The 21,859-nt window shown below is 38.6% G+C and overlaps 1 long non-coding RNA gene across 1 annotated transcript in view; it reads left to right on the forward strand.

Moving 5' to 3' along the window:
- The first annotated feature begins 1,661 nt into the window (after window positions 1-1,661).
- Window positions 1,662-21,859, forward strand: part of LOC130541539 (uncharacterized) — a 33,405-nt gene continuing 13,207 nt past the window's right edge. The window contains exons 1-4 of the long non-coding RNA XR_008955607.1: window positions 1,662-1,695; window positions 15,141-15,279; window positions 16,764-16,831; window positions 19,697-19,755. This is a non-coding gene — a long non-coding RNA (uncharacterized LOC130541539). The remainder of the gene's footprint in view (window positions 1,696-15,140; window positions 15,280-16,763; window positions 16,832-19,696; window positions 19,756-21,859) is intronic.

The raw sequence follows: 21,859 nt of genomic DNA on the forward strand, positions 1-21,859 counted from the left end.
GCATTCTCTCCCTCTCCATTTAATGATAGGGCTAAAAATAGTTTGCAATTAAATACACAAATCTATTAAATTTAAACAAAAAAGGTAATGTACTTATATAAAATAATTTCTATATCAAAAGCCAACTGTCAAAGCAAAATGAATGAGCCAGCAAAGGGGTCATTTGCACCTGTAAATAATTCTACATGGAATCGCCAATGTACAGTGATGGAAACACTGTCAGGGCAGAGGGGGACTCTATGCTGAAAACATACATGACAGGTATCCTTCCTCCCCACTCCAATTTTGGTGGCTGTTGGTCATCTAAACAGTACATTCCAACATGTTCTGCTCTCTGTGCCCTGGATTTTGTAGGATAGTTCTTATTTTACATGGTGTAACAGTCCCCTTGCCAGAGTAGTGGAAGCTAGAAGGCCCTTGACATTGGTCCTTAGAGCAATTGAAGGTCACAAGCCTGCCCCTGGGTGGGTGTGACAATGAGAAACTCTCACCTTGGCCAGGGGAGGAGAGACAGTGGAGGGCATGACCAGGAGCCCCAGCTTCATGGCTTCTGAAGAGTGTAAACTAGGGTATGCACTGAAATACAGACCAACATGTGTCTTCACGCACACTGGCACATCCCTGCACACTCTTGGGCAAATATTTTATTTGTCTTTCACAAGATAACTAACACACAATGCTACAAATTATAAAGTTTTTTTAAATAAATCAAATAATGATATGGTTCTCCCTTTTCTTCCTTTTGCAATATTCTCATGGTGATGTGTTTTAACTTATGCATGTTTATATAGTTTACTTCATCTGTACATTTCTTTAAACATTTCTTACTGAAAACAAGCAAATTAGCCCATCAGTAGAATAAAAGACTGTGTTTAATCATTATACATATAAAAATGAATATTAGTATATAGTATAGTGATAAAAATTTTATATTTATATTATATGTAAAAATATAGACATATAAAATACATACATAAATTAATGTATTCTTAAAAATCCAGTCAACATTGAATGCCCTGGCTTATTCAATAAAAAAAGTAATAGCTAAGGTGCCTAGATTTATTAGAAGCTGCATGAGAGTTACTCACATTGTTTCCTAAATACATATTGATCCTTACCTCTTCCAGCTCATACAAATGCATGGACAAATGCCTACCCTGGAATTAAAGTGACCCCAAGATGGCCAGAGTGAGTACCATTGCTCATTTCTCTGGTGACTGTCAGAGAATGAAACAGCAGAGGGACAGAGCCTAAGGAGATTTGGATTGACTGGAAAAGACGAGTCTAAAAGCACTGGGTTCCCCAAGATCAGGGGTGGGGACAGGAGGCAGAATGGAAGGCAGGGGCTTAGACCCAGGCTCCTCCTGGCAGGTAGAAAACTGACAGAAACCACAAGGCAGAGAGAAAAGAATGAAGGGTAGCCATGTTGCCTGTCTTCACACAGCCTCTCACAGTGGTGTGGCCTGGACACCACGTTTCCTTCTCCTTTCTCAGGCTGCCCTATTCTTAGTACTCCGACATATTTTGATATTTTCTAGCTGGTGAGACTGAGAGAAATTCATCCTCTTCTCAATTTTGTTTTGTTTTGTTTTTCAACACAGTACTCAGAAAGTTCCCATTGGATCTATTCTGGTGCCTGAAACTTGGAAAATTTGACACGCCATGCTTATTGATTTGGAAATAGATATTGTGAAGGTAAGTGACAGTGATAAGCTAATATTTTCTACCTTGCACATAGCAGGTGCTAAGGAAATATTTACAGTCCTGGTGGGATGGGAGTTAGTTCTTGTATCATCAGAACATTCTGACATCAGTTCAATTACAATCTATGTGAAGCCAAGGAGGATCCTTTAGATCCTATATTAAATTTTTCAATAGAAATTCCACAGTCAGCAAATTTGCCTCCAACAAGAAAATGATTGTGTCACATTTGTTCAGTCATGTGGTAGCAGAGAACAATAAGGTCTCTGTATACAACTTTGAAATGACCCCCCAGGAAACGCCAGTGCAATTGGAGGACTCAGACTTCAAATCGACCCCGAATCCCTTTTAGAAATAGGCAGTAAATCATATACAAAGTAAATAAAGAGAAATTTATCCAACATATAGCATTTGGAAAAGAAGTGGATCTTGGGAATTAGCCTAGGCTAAGGAATGATAATCACTCTATGATCACTAAAAATGTTTCTGGGGTTACACAATCAAGCAGTCACTGACAGACATGAAGTTTGGTGGCCCTTGGTATGATACAATAGCAAATGGCTAAGGTTGGAGATAATGACAATACAACCACAAGCACCTTTTGAGCACATGCTCTGCACCAGGAATACACAGGATAATTTTCAATACATGTTAAACATGTATTAGATATGCAACTGGAGTTATTATTAACTTATTTAGTCCTCACAACAACTTTAAGAGCTAGATACCTTTTAAGGCACAGAGAGGTTAAGTAACACGGCCAAGGTCATACAGCTAATAAATGTCAGAGCCAGGACTCAAATCAATCTGGCTGTCTGATCCCAGAGGTATACCTTTATTCATTCTATGCTATCTTGGGGATGTGTGTTAATAGCAAACTTGCATTTAAATACATTTTAGCATGCATGATCCTGTTGATTCTTATAAAGCAATCCTTTCAGAGGATAAACTGTGAGTAACTTTAAAGAAACTGCTTTTAAAAAAATCTTATTTCCTAGTCCTGTTTATTCTTCCCACGAGCACCATCTTCCAGAAGAGGAACATTGGAAATAACCATACATCAGACACCTGAAGCAATGGCCTCAGAATATACAGTATTAAGTAATCTCAAGGTGGGTTAGTACTCAAACATTTAATGTTTCATCACCAGCAACTTTAGCCTCTATATAACCCTCCTTGGAAGAAATACAAACACTTATTCTCCTGAAAGTATAAAGTATTACATTTAACATGTATTGAATATAGCCCCATTTTATTCTGCATTCCTTTCATCTGCAACAATCAACTGGAAGTATAAAATGCATGTGCTCACTAGGGAACTGAAGAAAATTAATTCCCAGCAAATTTTGTCAATGACTGTCACTCACTTTCTTGCTTAAAGGATTGTTCTGTTGCTGCACAGACATACCATTAAGTGTTGCTGTGAAAGAAGATAGATAACACATTTCTATTTTGCAGGACTCAAGTCTAAAGGGAAATCAGATCTTGCTTAGTATTGTCATAGTTGCATAATTGCCCTTAAAATCCAGCTGTCAGTCGTGTTCCTACACATAGTTACGTGTGACCCAAGTCTTTTCTGAGCTGAGTACATGAATACCCTCTTCTCTGGCTCAATTATGTGACAGCTGCTCACAGGCTCTGTCGTTGTAACCACTTCAGTTCATTTGTTTCACAGAAAGCACAATATCTTTGATCAGACTAAATCACTCCTAGAAATATTCTCCTTGAGGGCAGGAAATCTAGAGTTTACTTTATGGATCTTAGGATGTTATGTAAATACTATACACTCAATAACTAATGACTGAATGAATAAATTGTTTAACTCTACTACCCGTGGATTGATAATCTATCGTTTCTTTCTAAAAGTCCATGGCACTGCAGCAAATTTGTGTTATGCTTCAGTGCATCCCTATATTTTTCTTGCCCAGTGATGCTTTGCTAAGCATAAGACAAGGGGCACAAAGTGCTTCATTTCAGTCTGCCATATGACAGGCGCTTAAAAATATTATCCAGGAGTAGATGAGCAAAGACAGTCATCTAATTATATGATTTGTTTTATAATGACCACTCTAAGTCCTCTGTTCCAGCTAGCCCTCAAGATGTGAATTCAACTTTCATTCAAGTCTAACTCTCCCAGATTGACCAGGCAAGAATAAAAATATCACAAAGGAACTAAATCCTCAGCTATGACGGACAGTCTTGGCTACCAAATTCAGGAAATAAATTTTGACTGCAAATGTTTCAAGGTACCCAAGAGAGAGTCTCCTGAGGCAGACGGGACACCATGGGAGGGAAGAGTAGTCATAAAGGAAAGGCACTTGGCACATAAGAAACAGATGGGCCCGGACATTCTCTACCTTCAATTTTTGTTCAGCTGAACACAGAGAATTTTGTAGTGTCATCCTAATCACAGTAAATCCAGAGCTTGTGAACATCACAAAGGATACATTAAACTGTTTAGCTGTTTCATTAAAAATAAGGGGTTGCACTCAACAAAACACCCCAGAAAATGGCAATGATTTTGATTTAATCTAAAAGGTTGTTGTCATGGTGCATACCCAATTATTAATTAATTATCTACAAACAAATCCAGAATTACTATCATTATCCCAAACACCTATTACATTGTAACTACAAACTCAAACACAAATTTGGTCACGAAAATCTGCATAAGTACCGAATATGCACTTCAGGAATTCAGTCTCAGAAATTTTATTCTAAAAGTCTGAACATCACATATATTTCTGGGAGATTAAATTTCATATATCAATAAATTATTGAGGCACAATCTCTACCTTTCCCAGAATTCAGAATAAAATGAAAGCAGAAGAAAACTTTTGACTATACAATTTCAGGCCCTGCTCTACCCAACAGAAGTACCACATTCATTCAGGAAATGCAAAAGGAAATGGTTTAATATTAACCCATCAAGCAAGCTTCAAGTAATCCATCTGGACATCAACACATTACTTGCCTACAACAGGCACACCATTTTGAGTTTTTGGTTTAAGTGTATTCGCCATAATGAATAGGGAAAATGTCAACAATCTGAGGAGTCTCCTTTTTCTCTTCCCATGTCTATAAGAATTAGGGGAAACCACCTGAGACAGGAATTCTATCTGAGTCTGAACTCTTAAGGGTGGATCCATAGAGGAACATTGATCCCAGTATTTGACTGAGGGCAGCAGCAACTCACCTAACAATGCCGTCAGCAAGAGGAAAGCTGAACAGTTAATTACCAGTCTGGCTTCTGAACCTAAGGGGAATCTTAATAGACAGAACTAATTAAAATCAATACTCATATGGTAGTTGTGAAAAGGAAAAATGCTCAAGATAAATTTTTAAATGGAGAAAAATGACCAATCTCAGTTCTTATGTCAACCTTGCTATCTGGCTCTCCAACAAATGTTTGCCCACAAGTCATCTTTCTGGGAAGGCCTAAGCACTTGAAGGAAAAGAGAGCGTATACAAAGAAGCCCACATAAAGTGTTTCCTGAGCTCTAGGTAGTGTGGTCAGAGACACTGCATTTGTGAAGACAGAGTCATGCTCACATTAAATATTCTGATGCCAGAAAGTGAGAAAATTTGGTTTTAATTCTGACTATGTGACCTTGAGAAATTTAATCTCTCTAGGCCCCAGTTTTTTATCTGTAACATTAAAAAAAAATGATCTCTAAGATTCCTTCAGTTGTGTGATACCATATACTGTATCTCAGAGATGCAGATGGGAGCCAAGAATATATAAATTCAAATATGTAAGTGCAAATAATAGGCATCCCATTAAAAATATAATGTTTATATTTCTGATTTTCCTTTAAAACAGAAAGAGTGTGTCATATCATGTTCTTCATTCATAGCTTCCCATACCAATGCATAACCTCCAAGAGATATGTGGGGTTTTTTTTTTTCATTTCAAAATATCTTTTGCAAAGTGATAAATGAAAGCATAAAATCATGCCCAAACTTGATTATCACACTGTATTCTGGATTTTCTTCAGATGCTGTAGTAATGTTCATTAAGGGCAGATTCTGGTAGAAGACAAATCTTCTCAATTTAGGCAAAATTGTCCCAGCACAAGATGCCAATGTGACTGAAATAACATTTGAATTTTTTTTAACTTAATAATGTGTACTGATGCCAGCCAAGGACAGTTCTCCATGACCATATAACAGGATGATAAGAAATGAAATTGATGCATGCATGGTAGCTACGGGTGGCGGGGGGCAGGGAAGAAAGGTTTGTTTGTTGTTTGTTTTTAATGTATTACTTAGTTTTAAACTGTTAAATTTTTTACTTAAAAAATACTCATGGGGGGTCGGGCATGATTGCTCATGCCTGTAATCCCAGCACTTTGGGAGGCTGAGGCAGGTGGATCACAAGGTCAAGAGACTGAGACCACCCCGTCCAACATGGTGAAACCCCATCTCTACTAAAAATACAAAAATTAGCTGAGTGTGGTGGTGGATGCCTGTAGTCCCATCTACTCGGGAGGCTGAGGCAGGAAAATCGCTTGAACCTGGGAGGCAGAGGTTGCAGTGAGCTGAGATTGTGCCACTGCATTCCAGCCTGGTGACAGAGCAAGACTCCATCTCAAAAAAAAAAAAAATACTCTTGGTAAAATATTCAAATAGTACTAAAAGAAACACAGTGAAAAGTTAAGTCTTCTTCCAACTTCTGTCCCCTAAAATCCTCTCCCAGGGGCAGCAGGTGACATTAGTTTCTCATGTAGCCTTTCAGGGGTACACTACGCATATACAAATGATGCATATATAGGGACTCCCTCTTTTTAAAACACAAATTTAGCATACTTTACACATTGTTCTGCATATTCTTTTTCAACTTTAACATATATCACAGATAGTGTGACTTATCATTACATGCCTCATTATTTTAAAGGCATGTATTTAATTTTATGGATAGACATACTTTACATAATCAGTTCCATACAGATGGGCATTTAAGTTGTCTCCAATCTTTTGCTATTACAAGCACTCATTAAATAAATATCCTGGGACATACTTCTCTGTGCATTTGTGAATGTATCTGTGGGATACATCACAAAGATAGAATTGCTGGGCTATGCCTGTGTGCATTTGTAATTTTAAGAGATACGGCAAAATGTCTTGTGGAAAAATTATATCAACTTACATTCTCAAAACTGAAGGATAAGTTTGCTGTTTCCCACATCTCTACCAATAGGGTCTAGTATCTTTCTCAAAATCTTTTACCTATGTGGGGGATAAAAAAAGTAATCTCTTGTCATTGTTTTATTTTGAAATACAGTTATTATGAGAATAGTTGTCCATCTCTTCATGTGTTTCATATCACTGTTAAAGTTAACAGTGATGGCCATAAGATTATGTCTTGCAGACCTCCAACTACAAGGGGCACAACTGACCGAGAGTCCTAGTTGCTGTCCTCTGCTCCCTGCCCATTACTGAGCATGGCAGAGATATTAGGCAGGCCCATTCCTGAGAGACACAAGACTCCTCAGAGGGTTACATTGGCTCAAGGGTCCTCAACAACCTCACAGAAGTTTCCTTAGACTGTACCCTTGGTCTGAAATGCTTTTACTCAATGTTCCTTCCCTCTCTCTTTCACTTAGGGTCAGATTTGCATCGTGGTCTAAGAACCTTCCCAGCCTTTAACAGATTCCTCCCCATTTCCTCTCAATTCCGCTTGCACATTTAATCCCCTATTGGCATCTATTTCTCACTAGACCCAGACTAACAACACATTAGCTGTTCTTTGCTCATCATTTTATTGTCCTATTGCATGTTTCCTTGTTGATTTATAGGCATTCCTAATATAATAATGATTGGGACCTTTTCTGTCACATGTGTTGCAATTATCTTTCCTTAGTTGGTTTAAATCTTTGGCTTACTTTGTGATGTCCTTCCCATTTAGAAGCATCTCTAGAATTTCTAGGTGATGCATGGGAATCTCTGTATAAGATGTGGGTGTAACTCTTCTCGATCTGGAGATCTAGACAGTAAGTTGTAGGCCCAACTCACACCAATATACAAAAGTGAAATACGAGGAAGTGTGGGAGACCCACAGAAGTCACTGGCCTGCAGCCATCCTAAAATTCCTCTGAGTGGGCACAGCAAAGGTCCTCCACCCCAGGGGTGGAGAATGCTCCTTAAATAGGCTGCAGTTTTGCTGTATGGGAGAAGCTCTCCAAACATCACTGTCCATAGCCCTTGACTCCCACCCTCTAGACACTTTTTTTCTTTTCTATTGTCTTTAATACAGATCTCTAATACAGAAGTTAAAGAACATGCCCTCAATGAAGGCTGAGAAACTTTATTGATCTACTTCTGACCAAAAGTCATTTTAGGTCTTCAATAGTCGATTTCTCTTAGTTCAGGCTGCTGGGTCTTATGACAATACAACTCTCCTGAAAACTTAACTTTGTGGCTATTTGAGGCCTGTAGCCTCCTTGTGCCAGCAGCTATGCTCATGGTTCTCTACTAGATACACTTAGATTTGCTGTATTTCTTTGCTTTCCCATCCCCATGCCTCCACTTCATTTTCTCTGCCTCTCTCTCTCACTGTCCCCCCTACTATCTCTCTCTCTCTGTGTATGTATATATATATACACACACGTATGTATATGTGTATGTGTGTATATGTGTGTGTATATATATACACATATATATAGACACATACACACACATATATATATACACATATGTATTCTGAATTGCACATACCTTAGGTCTATCTGGCTAGAGAGTGAGAGCCATAACTTTAGCTTTCATTCCTCCATGCCATTTTACCTTATCAAAAGGATTTTGGGGGTACTGCCTCATTAGGTGGACCCTTATTCCAAGACATCTTAATCCATCCAAAGCTTTTAACAATGTATGACAACCATACTCTTGAATTGCTATTTGCCATGAGGATGGGTTTATTCAGCCTTTGTTGTCCAATTTTCTCTTTTACAACTTGAGTTTGAGAAGCAGTAGTCTCTTCCAAACCCACAAGTCTCTCCAAATTTCTGGACTTCCTCTCTTCCCTTGTACTCCTGCTTGCACTGACCAGTTTTTTCCTGAGCTTGCCATGAATAATCAATAGCAACCAACACATGCTACTAAGATTCTGTTTTCAACCTCTTTTCATAAGTTTACAAATGATAAATGATTTGCCTTCAAAATCATTAGGTAAATGATTTGCCTTCAAAGCTATTCCAACCAACATTCTTACCAAATGTTTTGCCACTGTATAATAAGAATCACCATCATTTTCTAGCCTCTGACAAGTTTATTTGCCACCCTCTATTGAGCAGCTAGGCCAATGCTACCTATTTCATAGTTTTGTTATGCCGACTCCCTCTTCTTAGATCCTAATTTCTGCGTTTGTGGGATAAATTAGGTTACGCTATGGGAACAAACTCAATGTTAATAAAAGTTGATTTCTTAGCTGACATGAATTATCAATGCAGGTTGGCAGAGGGACTCTGCTCATCATTTTCACTCATGGATCAACCTGACAGGGCTACATCTTAGCAGGTACTGCTACAATTACAGTAGAAAGAAGGAAATGTGGAGAACCACTAACTGGCACTGGCTCTTTACATTTCTGCCTGGAAGTGGCACCTATCAGGTCCACTCATGAATTTTTAGCCAAGTAGGTTACAAAGCCAAGATTAACTTCAGGAATTGAGGGAGTATTATTATCCGTTTTCACATCATTGTCTATTTTCACAGGCAAGGAGGGCTAGAAATACTCAGTGAACAATCAATAATGACCACCACAGTTACTGTGCCTTTCCATTCACCCTCCTCCCCTCCTTTCCTCCGCCTATTCTCCCTTCTCCTTCCCCTTCCTTATGCTCCTCTTTTTCCCTCAGCTATCTCTCTAAAGGTCTTGAGTTGACTTTAATAAAACTTTTAACATCTTTTTCTATCCCAGCCTCAAGTTCCCTCATATACTAATCACCAATATAAACAGGCTTGCAATTCACAGGTACTAAAGCCAAAATTCCTGGAGTTGCGTAAAAAGTATCAGAAACAAATGTGAATAGGCTCCAATTTTACTTAAAGAAAACCTGCAACTTGGCAGTTTGTTCAGATTCCTGGAGAGAAAGAATTCATTATTATCCACTGGATCTGTTGTATGAGCCAAGAGTGAGGATGCTTCTTCTTTACACAAAATTCATATCCTGACCCTACATGAAAGTCAGGGTTGTTGGGGCTATTCTGACAAACCCAAAGCTATGAATTAAGACACATTTACTGACAGACCCAGGTATCCACACAAATGAATACTCCTATGAGCTAATCACAAGCTCATAGGAGGCTTTTAGTTATCACTTCCAGCCAAAGACAGTTACAGCTCAGTGTAAACTAACTGGGCCTGGCAGAAATGCTATCTTGCTCAAAAACGTACCACTATTCCAGATGACCTGTTTGACCCTTTGTTAAAGAAAAAAAAAAAAAATCTACTTAACTTTGGGAAAAGTGGTTTAAGTGGTCTCATAAACTTTCTTCTTAAAAATTTACCCAAAGAAATCTTATTAAAGTATTCCCTTTAAATTCTTAGGGACTGGGGAACCTTGCAATCAAATTCATTTGTATCCAGCAAGACATCAGTTTCTTGTGGTAGAGCCCATGGCTTATTTTGTAATGCAATGTTATGGAATAATTGTTTTAGGCCTTTTAGAACAAGACCACCACCAAATATGGAGATAAATAACTCAGGTGCTAGTCTTGGTTGTTCCATTTTTGGGAGGTGAACTTTTCTAAGATAGGATTTCCTCAACTGCAGAGTGTATTGGCTGAACTGGGTTATGGGTAGAGTGCATCCGAAGTTAATTTTCTGTGACTGTTTTCCCCTTGGGCCATCAGAACCCACAGATTTAACATTTCTACCAATCTTACTCCAAATTGTTCCAATACGATATCAGAGTTGAAGCATTTGAAAATTCTTTCAATTAGTCAAAATAAACTCCTTAAAAGGTTATTTAAACACTATTTAATAAAAAAAAAATCATCATCATGACAACTCTCCTTCATGTCCTCCCCATCACTTCTACCCTACTCCACCACTGAGCCAACTTAGTATTGGACTTGCAAACTAATCTGGCCTTACTTAAGCACTTTTGAATTTTATTAATTTTTAAACATTTTAAAAATTATTATTATTATTATTATTATTATGGAGACAGAGTCTCACTCTGTCACCCAGGCTAGAGTGCCATGGCACAATCACAGCTCACTGCAGCCTCAACCTCCTGGGCGCAAGCGATCTGCTCACCTCAGCCTCCTCAGTAGCGGGGACCACAGGTACGTGCCACCACGCCGGGATAATTTTTTTTATTTTTTTTGTAGAGAGGAGGTCTCTCTGTGTTACCCAGGCTGGTTTCAAACTCCTGGCCTCAAGTGATCCTCCTGTGTCAGTTTCCCAAAGTGCTGGGATTATAGGTGTGAGCCACCACACCCAGCCAAGTTATGAATTGTAAAATCATCTTCCTCAATCCCCCACTTCTGGGCTGCCATGCAGAATGTGAGCAAGAAATGTGAAGGCTTATTTCCTAAGATGAATGCTGAAAATTTTTTCAAAGTGATCGTGGGTGGCTTGGACCGCCTCAGCTTCGAAACCCACTTTTTCCTGTTTTCACACTTGACTTTGTGTGTCACTGACCAGCAGGTATGAGAACTGAGGTTCCTTCAGCTGTGCCAAGTGCAGCCTCTTGTTCCTCCTAGCTCTACTCCAGTCCCCTATCAGTAAAGCTTTGCTTCAGATGAAGTCCTTCACTTACCAAAATTAACTGCTGCTGTGTCCAAATCTAGGTAGGAAAAAATTCACCTTTCTTTTTTCCTGCAGCAATCTTGCACTCTGAAATATCGCTACTTCAGAAATAGACCCTCTCCAGTTCTAAACTGTTAGTCCTTACCTCTTCTACCTTAAACAAGATGTTTTAAAATAAAATATTTTACTTATAGAAATCCCTTTATAACTTTTTCTGATTTTTAAAAATGAAACCTATCAATTTTGTCTAGATTTTCCTAGAAAAATAATCATAGTTACACAGCTGGTATTTAAACTTATATAAACCCTTACGTATATATTTCATTGTATATATTTAAAACATTGTATATATTTAAGACACAACAACAAAGCACTTAAGAACATAGCTATTTTCTCTGAGATATTTGACCTATTATTTGGATATACAACTATCAGAAAGAGGAGGAGTGCATGGTTATGACATCAACATTGGATATTCAGTTCTCCCGTAAATGTGGTGAATTCAACAGAAGAAAAAAAAGGAAGGAGAGAAGAAGGGATACCTTTGCCTTACTAACTCTTTTCACTTAAAAAAATAAAGCCTCAATATTAAGATCACTAAAATTTATTTTGAAAAGTATTCCTAATCTCTTTATACTGTGTTTTAAAGACATTCAGTTAAAAAGAGATTTAAATAAATACAAATATCTGCACGACTATTAGTTTTATTTGTTATTAAGTGTCAACAGCTCAAATACTGCTTCTCACCCTGGGATTCTACCCCAGGTTTGGACAGACTCCTCTTTTAACTTGCCCTGAATTAACCTGGAGACCAAAGTTTGCCTGGGTGTCTTCACAGTTCTAGTTCCTCTAGAGTTGCTTTACATGAAAAGCCCTTACAAACTGCTTTCATAATGTCAAATCATCCTTCTCCCAGTTTTTTTTTTCATTTAAAAAAGAGACCTAGCTAATTTAAAATTAGTCCTAAATAATGTATTTAATTTCTTCATATAGAAGGAGAGCCTAGGCATCCTTGTCTGCTACCAGCACTCACCAGAGTGAGCATGTGTGAGCTCGTCCTGTGGGTGGCACCAGAGCTGCAATGAGTGCTCCAGCGTGCCTGACTCTGAGGCCCGAGCCCGTGCTGCACGTGTGGTACCCATGTTCTGGAGAGCTTGCCCATCAACACCAGGCCCGACATCCTTTCTGTGGGAAACAGACACATAGAGCCAAATAGCATGTCTCGGTATTCAGTTATTAACATGAAATCTCATGATCGCCATTTTATAAATACAAGACAGTCATTTCTACGTCTTTTTATCTTATGTGTAGCTTCAGCCTGTTCTTTTTCTGATTTAGATTGAGTAGGTCCTGTAAACAAAAGATTAGATACACAACTGATGTCTGAAAGAGTTTAGAATTATAAAAACAAGCTTTCCAAAACTTACCATTTAAAAATACATTGCATCATGAATTAGAAATCTCTCAACAATGATACAATGATCTCATCACCAAACAGGGATTTCCTGAGCCTTCCTGGCTAACTCTGATGTTACTGAGAAATACTTCTTCCTTTCTCCTTATATTTCCCTCCTGTGAAGCATGCTAATCAGTGTAATCCCAGATCTCTTGTCCCAGTCTCACGCTACTCCTAGGGACCAGGTAAAATCGGGGCAGTAGAAGGATGCAAGACTCAGCCCCCTTCCTTCTTTTGTACAACTGGCTTTATCTGAGGAAAGCATATGTTTGGCATAAGTTGTGTAGGGGGAGGCCTACCTCACTCTAATGCTAACTGGATTTGAAGGGTTATGTCTGCCTAATTCTGGAGTTCAATATTAACCTGACCATTTCAATAACAGACTTTATATTTTGTGATATTTTGGTATCTACATTTTCTCTGGTTTTTTGCCAACTTATCCAAAACCTAGAAAGGCAAGAGGGTTTGTTATGTTTTTAATGGGGGGACCAAACTTATGTGATACAGCATATACTTAGGAATTTAAAAGGTTACCCCTTTAAATAATACATGTTTAAAAAACATGTATTATTAGGCTTGAAGACTTTGTGGATAACTGGAAATAAATGTGCATTGTTATATTCTGATGACTAGAAGCACTCATCTGCAAGGAAATTGTCAGTAAATTATGAATTGTGTTATATACATAATTCAGCATTAGAATGTTGGAAACGCAATCACACTATACAGATGATTCACACCTAAACCATGGTGCACTGAAGAAAACTAGTGTGCAAAAGAACTGATTTAAAATACATTGTCCTTTCTCATAAAAATAACGTTAGGGTTCAATTTGTAATCCCAACGTGGAAGACAATATCAGATAAATCAGAGCCCTGATCAGTAAATATCTATTCAAATAATTCAAAAGAAATAGGTTAAAAAGATCCTTTGGAACTACTCACCCCAAGTATATTCTATGAAACATGAATCTATAAGATGTTTCATTCAATATAAAAAGTTGCCTTGATCAATGAAGCTTAGGGAATAAATTATGCTATTATCTCTCCTCCCGAAGCTTCACAATGTAGACTAACATATTAAAGGCTCTGTGAAGCCCAGCATAATTTGTTTTAACCCAGCATTCATCAAACACATCTAATTGCAGAACATTATTTTCAAGTAGCATCAATTAATTCCCATGGAACACACTCTGGGAAATGTTATAATAGCAAGTATTATTAAGATGTAACACCCGGGCTGGGCGCAGTGGCTCACGCCTGTAATCCCAGCACTTTGGGAGGCCGAGGCGGGTGGATCACGAGGTCAGGAGATCGAGACCATCCTGGCTAACATGGTGAAACCCCATCTCTACTAAAAATACAAAAAACTAGCCGGGCGTGGTGGCGGGCGCCTATAGTTGCAGCTACTCGGGAGGCTGAGGCAGGAGAATGTCGTGAACCCGGAAGGCGGAGCTTGCAGTGAGTCCAGATCGTGCCACTGCACTCCAGCCTGGGCAACAGAGCGAGACTCCATCTCAAAAAAAAAAAAAAAAAAGATGTAACACCCAAATTCCATAAGGAACACTGATAGATAGCATATTGCCCCAGTTCTTGCACTCTTGGTGTTATATGAAATGCAGAGGTAGGACTCACACTCCACAGAGTTTCATCAATGAATTTAAGTAGCAGCAAAATTTATATAATGCATATATCAAACATTACATTATGAGACTGCATAAAGACTGAGACTTGAGACTATCTGGGCACTTTACGTGTATAAAATCCATTCACCTCACCAGCAATCACTGAGGTGGGACACTGGAACAAACTTGACTCTGTCTTCCAAGGACTTTCATTGCATTCCTTGAGTTAGAATTAGCCAAGGATTTTCTCTCAGCTTTTTCCCAAGAAGGCCATCATCTTTCCCCCTGCTACTACCACACCTGCCTTTCTAGTTGCCCAGATGGTAATGTCTCAGCTTCCCACCATCTGGATAATGACAGGCCATATAGAAGTTGTTAGTTGTCCACCTAACTCTCTACTGCAGTGGGAATTTCTTTAAATTCCATCTGCGGTTATCTATTCTGAGAGTCATGGTTCCCAAACTGTTTGCCAAGGTGTTCTGGGATGCTACAGTAATCTCACAGGTAACTTATGTATATTATTTTTTCATAAAGCTGTTAAGTTGTTAGGTATAAATACTTAAATTGTTTGGACCTATGTACTTAATAAACACAATTGTTAGGTTTTTCTTTTGGCCTAGGCGTGACTGTGAAAAATATACTGAATCACTAAGGGCACTAAGTTTCTGAAAGTGAGAAAGTTTGAAACCGTGTGCCTCAGAACTTTACAGAAAAGAAAATATCTAAGAGATTTCAGCCTAGGTAAGGAAACATTCATCCACAGATTTATCTCCCCCTTTTGTTAAAAAAAAAGAAAACTAAAACTACGATAACAATGTTAAAAATCTAAAAAGTTAGTATTATATATGAAAAGATAACTCTCTACTGATATACTGAAACCAAAAAAATAACAAAGAAAGAGTTTCTAAGTGTATAAAAACTTTATGTCAGAGAAAGTAATTCAATGCATTCACCATTTTGAGTCTGAGGAATAAATAAGCCAACGAGAGATAAATACTCACTTTTAATGTTTTCAAGGAGGGAAACCAGTGAAAAGATGGTTCAACTCTGATGCACAGAAGCTGGATGGGTCACAATTGCTACAGCTGGCATGATACCTATCTCCTGAAACCTGTTCTTTCTCCTTGGTTCTCTTCAAGGTCACAGTACCCTGCCACTCAGGCAGCTATAAGAATAGTCCCCAAGGAGTGTTAACATCTTTTAACTCTAAGCCACATTCCTCCCTAAAGAAAGTGTGCCTGAATTTGTGAAAGTCTGCATCCTGGAGCCAAGTACAGGAAACCAAGAAGCTAAGAAAATATTCCTGCCACTATTTCTATCTTTAATGCATAGCTTTCCATTCTTCTTTAAGTTCTCAGGGTTAAGGAGCGCAAATAATGTAAGGAGAACAAAAATGAACAATAAATTATTGAGTTTAGCCCACAAAAAAATCAGTCTGCAAATCCACCCAAGGCATGAAGATTTCCAGAACCCTGCCTAATGTCACCAGAGGATAAGAATCTTAATTACTTACTCCAGCAGTCATCATCTTGTTTCCATTCTCCAGCCTATTGTTTTTCTTCCCTTGATCAACTAGTCACATCCATCATCAAAGCCTGCTCCAATAACCTCTCTCTCCTTTTATCAGCACTCATGCCTGTCAATCTGCAAATACTAGTACTACATTACCAGCTCGCTTCAAAGATTTTACCATGATCTTCTATAGGCATTCACAATCATCCATTTAAGTTCCAAATCTTAGAGAAACTATTAGAAATTTTATCATCTTGTAACCCAACCCCTTGATTCTTCAGATGATGGAAACGGGTAACATTAAATGACTTGCCTCGGTTCACACAGGCTCACACAGATTTGGGGAAATCTAAGTACGGAATGTATAGAATCTACCTCTTCTATCTTGCTATAGGACATACTTTTTTCATAGAGATGAGGTCTCCTTGTGTTGCCCAGGCTGGTCTCAAACTCCTGGGTTCAAGCAGTCCTCCTCCCTCCTGCCTCCTAATCCCAAGCGCTGGGGTTACAGGCATGAGCCACCATGTCCAGCCACTATACTTTTATTAAGTCTCTAAAATAAGCCCAAATATACACTGAATATTAATGCAATGTAGGGATCATTTATTGCTGCCACAGCACAGGGGGTTTTAAGAGGGTTCAATTCAGCTCCACGATAACACCGTCCCATCAACTGATTGATCGGCGCCCCGCCACCATCTCTGGTCTTGCAGATATGCTGGAGTGTTGTGATACGAGGATGGACGTTCACATGGAGTAAGTCAGTCACTGTACTGGACAGGTATATCCCCTGGTGGAAGGAGACTACTCTAGCTGCCATTAATAAAATATTTCCTGTATGTCCATAGGAAGGAGAGTTAATCTAGTCTTTTTGGGCAGATGTGGACAGGGCACCCTCTGGTGACAGCTGACCAATATTGCAGGTCAATACAAGAACCACAAAGATTCAGGATGCTGAAACAATGACACTACTCTTCATAGTCTATTCTTGATGGACCTTTGTTTCCATGATAGAAATCTTCTCATCAGGAATTTTTCTTTACAAAAGTGCCTATGATCCCATTGGCCCAGAAGCACCAACCCCCAACTTTCTCTCGGGACTGTGCTGTTAGGAAGCATGACCCAAGCCCATTCTTTTCCTAGGACCCATGGTCTCTCTCGCCAATTTAGAGGATCTTTCAGACACAGGGAAAATTTCTTCTCTATGTTTATCAAAAACAATTTTTCTATGCCTATAAATTCCCTTTTCTTTAGTACATAAAAGGTGCCTTGAAAAGTGTCTGATACACAATAAGCACTCAACAAGCGAGCGGTTATTATTCTTTCTCTGTAGTCTTTTATAATAGGCCTTGATAGTGCAAGGCCTTGATTACTACCAGATCTAGAGCCAATCAAAAACTAATAATATCTGATGTTAATTAAATATTTAGTATATTCATACATTGGTTTAGTTGCTTTATATGTATTAACTAACTTAATACCCACATCTATCAGAGGTAGGTATAACTTTTATTCCCCTTTTATAGATTATAAAATTGTAGCACAGAAAAAATAATTTTCCCAAAGCCACACAGCTAATCAGTGCTAGAGAGGGGATTTGAACTTGTGTGGTTTATCTCCAGGGCTCATGCCCTTAATTATCACACTAAACAAACTTTCTAAATCCTCCTTTCCTTGAAAGCAAAAAGAACTTGTACTTTAGACCCTCAGTGAAGCAAAGAATGGAGTTAAGCTTATATTAAAACTATGTTCCTATTAGTCCACACATTAATGATGAGGGGCCCCAAAGTATTGCAGCATATAAAATATTCAATTCTACTTTATAATAATTTTGACAATTCTAAATAAAAATTTCTGGTTATAATAAACATTAATTCAACAGTTGATTAACAATACTTTTTATTGCCTTCTTTGAATTCATAGTGTTACAGAAACCAAATTTTCACAATGTTTTAAATGCACATTTATTATTTAAAAAATATTTTTGCACAAAATACATTGTTATATGTGGTTTTGTCCAAACCCTTTAACTTTTCCACTTTCCCTGAAAGAAAAGTTAGACGTGAAATCATTTCCCAGTGCATATTTATCAGAAAGTTTTATGCCTAAATGATATAATCCAATATCTAGAGTCATTACTTTGAGAAAAATATTGATTTTAACTGTAAATGCTTAACATTAAAAACATTAATAAGGGTTTAAAATTTATTCATTTGACTATCATGATCTGATTAACCATAGCTCTAAAAAACACTTAATTGTATGTTTCTGGGTTTTGGGGTTTTTTTTTTGGTTTTTGGTTTTTGTTTTTTTTTGAGACAGAGTCTCACTCTGTTGCCCAGGCTGGAGTGCAGTGGCATGATCTCAGCTAACTGCAACCTCCACCTCCCAGGTTCAAGCAATTTTCCTGCCTCAGCCTCCCGAGTAGCTAGGATTACAGGCGCCCACCACCACTCCCAGCTAATTTTTTGTATTTTTAGTAGAGATGGGGTTTCACTATGTTGGCCAGGCTGGTCTCGGACTCCTGACCTCAAGTGATCCACCAGCCTCGGCCTCCCAAAGTGCTGGGATTACAGGCCTGAGTCACCACGTCCGGACTTAATCATATGTATTTTAACTCATGGCACCTAATTCTGCTATTAGATTTAAAGACATGTCTATAATGCAAAAATATCAGCCTAGATACATGTGCACTAGCCCCTACTGACATTTTCAACTGGCAAGTCGTCAAAATAAGGCCCTTCCAAGGATTCAGAGTCCCATCAAGCATATGTGCATCAAGCATCAATGCCACAGCAGGCATTAGGATCATGCATCTGGGTTCTCCTCCTATTTTAGATGCTCAACAGGCCACACCAATGCAACATAACCTAAACTTCATGTGCCCTTTCCTCCCAAATCTCCTCAACCTCCATCTGCTCTGTTATCATTAGCTCTCATGGCCATGGTAGAAACCTGTCAGATATGCTTCCCCTTCCCATCACTGGGTACCTAGCTTAACGAGGTAGAACTCACAAGTCACCAGTTCCTAAGGGTTATTTTTCCCTAAGAGCCCCCAAACTCAGCTTCCCTTGTCCTGATCTACCTTTGCTCAGATACTTGTAATTTCTACATGAATTTCTACAGCAAAGACCTCCCTGAGTTCGGGCTTATACTAATTGGTATACACACAGAATATTTTTGTTGTTGTTGTTGAGACGGAGTCTTGCTCTGTCGCCAGGCTGGAGTGGAGTGGCAGGATCTTGGCTCGCTGCAACCTCCACCTCTCAGGTTCAAGCGATTCTCATGCCTCAGCCTCCCAAGTAGCTGGGACTACAGGTGCCTGCCACCACACCCAGCTAATTTTTGTATTTTTAGTAGAGATGGGGTCTCACCATGTTGGCCAGGATGGTCTTGATCTCTTGACCTCGTGATCGGCCCACCTCGGCCTCCCAAAGTGCTGGGGATTACAGGCGAATGATATTTCTTTTTGTAGAAAATATTATGAAACTAACAGTTGCACAGTATTGAAAACACCTGTGTAGCACAGAAGACATGTGAGGAAAAGTGAGTCTCCAACTCACCACACTTCAGCCCGCTTACTAGAGGCCATTACTTCTGTATCCATGAGAAAGTTCACACATGTTTTCTTTCTCTTTTAATACAGATGCAAACAAAATGTTTAACTTGGCCTTTCTGGTCTTCACCTCTCTTGGGACTGCTCAGGTAAGTGCAGGTCCAACGATCAGAACAGCCACTCCTTCAAAATGCACTTACGGTGCCCCTTGCCACTGGTCAACGATCTTACAAAAGTCATCTTCCTCCTGGGCATGAAACAGCTTTAACTGAAGTGGTGAGAATGGCCTCCTGCCTCAGGTTTAAGAAGAGAGCACATAGAGGTGGAAGGTTTTTTCCTAGAGAGGTAATTTAGCTTATGGATTAAGTACACAGACTCTAATTTGGACAATTCAGGTTGGGTTCCTGCTTGTATCACTAATACACTTTGTGATCTTCAGCACAGACTAACGCAGGCAGAGGTTATAATCTCTTGTGTGCCTTTGTTTCTTGTCGGCACACTAGGAATGATAACAATAGTATCTACTTCATAGATGGATATAATGATTTAAAGAGTTAATATTTGTTATTTGCTAATAACAACGCCTGGTGTATACTAAGTATTATTAAAACGTCTGTCATGTAAAACTTAAAGTAGTCTGTGGAATGCATTATATAAACACATACCCTGACTCAATGTGTTCCCACTCAGCTTTCTTACAACTCCTCCTCCACATCCTATCTTTGTAAGTAGTGGAACCACATGCAAAGATCACAACTTACCAAATTAATCATTTCACGTTGTGGGTAAAATTTCAGTTTAAATCTTCAGTATTTGGATTTCAAATTAGGTGTATGATTAAGCATTAATGGTGTGTGATGATAGTTAACCTTAAAATGAGAAATATTTTTACAAAGAAATCTTTATTCCTTGTGAGCCAGTGAAAAATTATTTATTATGTATTAAATTTTTGCTGCTGCACAGCAACAGCAGATTGATGAGCTGTTGCGGGCTGAATTATTCTCCAGGTTAAAGGTGACTTTTGGTTGTATTAATCACCTAGTGTAAAATTAAAGTAGACACGAGAGAGCCTTGCTTCTGACAACCCCCTGCACAGCCCTGCCCAGCCCAGCCCAGGCCAGCTTACTCGTTGTGAAAGCCGGTTCTTTTCCTGAAATGTTGGGTAAACCAAGGTCCCACTAAGATTGTCTTCCTTCATCCTGTACTGTCCATCAAGGTTCCTCATTTACACCGACTTTAAGTTTGAATCAAAAATTAGATTGAAGTTTAAAATGTCATTTTCAGCCAAAGAAAAGCCAACTTATCATTCTGAAAATTCCTCATGTAAAGAACGCTCCTCTCAGGAGCACAGCTCCATGCCACTGACCTGTTGTTTCTCTTCCTCCCCATCTCCTCCTCCACTTGACTCTCTTATGTGGTCACTTATCCGCAGAAATTGCTATCACCCTCACATTTTAAGTAAATTACTATTCCAGTAAAAGTGCTAAATGCTGCCTAGAAAAACTGAAGCCTGTACTTCTCCTTGGTAATGAACTGTTTTCAAAGACAAACAATATTACTTTTTTTCATTTATCCAGCACTATACCAGGCTCCAAGGATACAAAAGCGAATAAGATAGAAATGGTTTGTGCCTTGACAGAGCCTACATTCTTCTGAGAGGGACAGATAAAACAAGTTATCAGTCAACAAATATAATGCTCACAAATTATGATTCAATTAAATGATAAAATCAAATGGTGTTTAAAGAAGAATCTGTACTTCAGAGCAAGCATTCTCAACCTTGGTTACCACATTAGAATCACATGAGAAGCTTTCAAAAATCCCAAGTCACATCCCAGCATGAATTATAAAATATTTGTGGGGTAGGATCAGGCACTACTTTTTAAACAATCACTTGGCTCCCAAGTGATTCTAAAATATAGCCAAGATTCAGTATCATTGTTCTACTCTTACAGAAAAATATTATAGAATTGCATACACCTAAGAGCAATCTGGTTCCTTTCTTGATTAAACTTAATTTATTATTAAATACTAGTAGGGTGACCTTAAGTGAACTATTTAGACTATAATGCTTATGTACCTATAAAAATGTAAACAACACACATGGAAGCTTTCTGGGGTGCAGTTTCTCATGGATGATTGTGTGTGATAAAACCAGTTATCTGAAGTTTCTCAGACATGTGTTCAGAGTCTTAACTAGCACTATTCAGAATGAACTACAGCCCATGGCCACCCATGCGATAGGTTACTAAT

This window comes from Pan paniscus, chromosome 4, assembly GCF_029289425.2.
Source record: "Pan paniscus chromosome 4, NHGRI_mPanPan1-v2.0_pri, whole genome shotgun sequence".
NCBI lineage: Eukaryota > Metazoa > Chordata > Mammalia > Primates > Hominidae > Pan > Pan paniscus.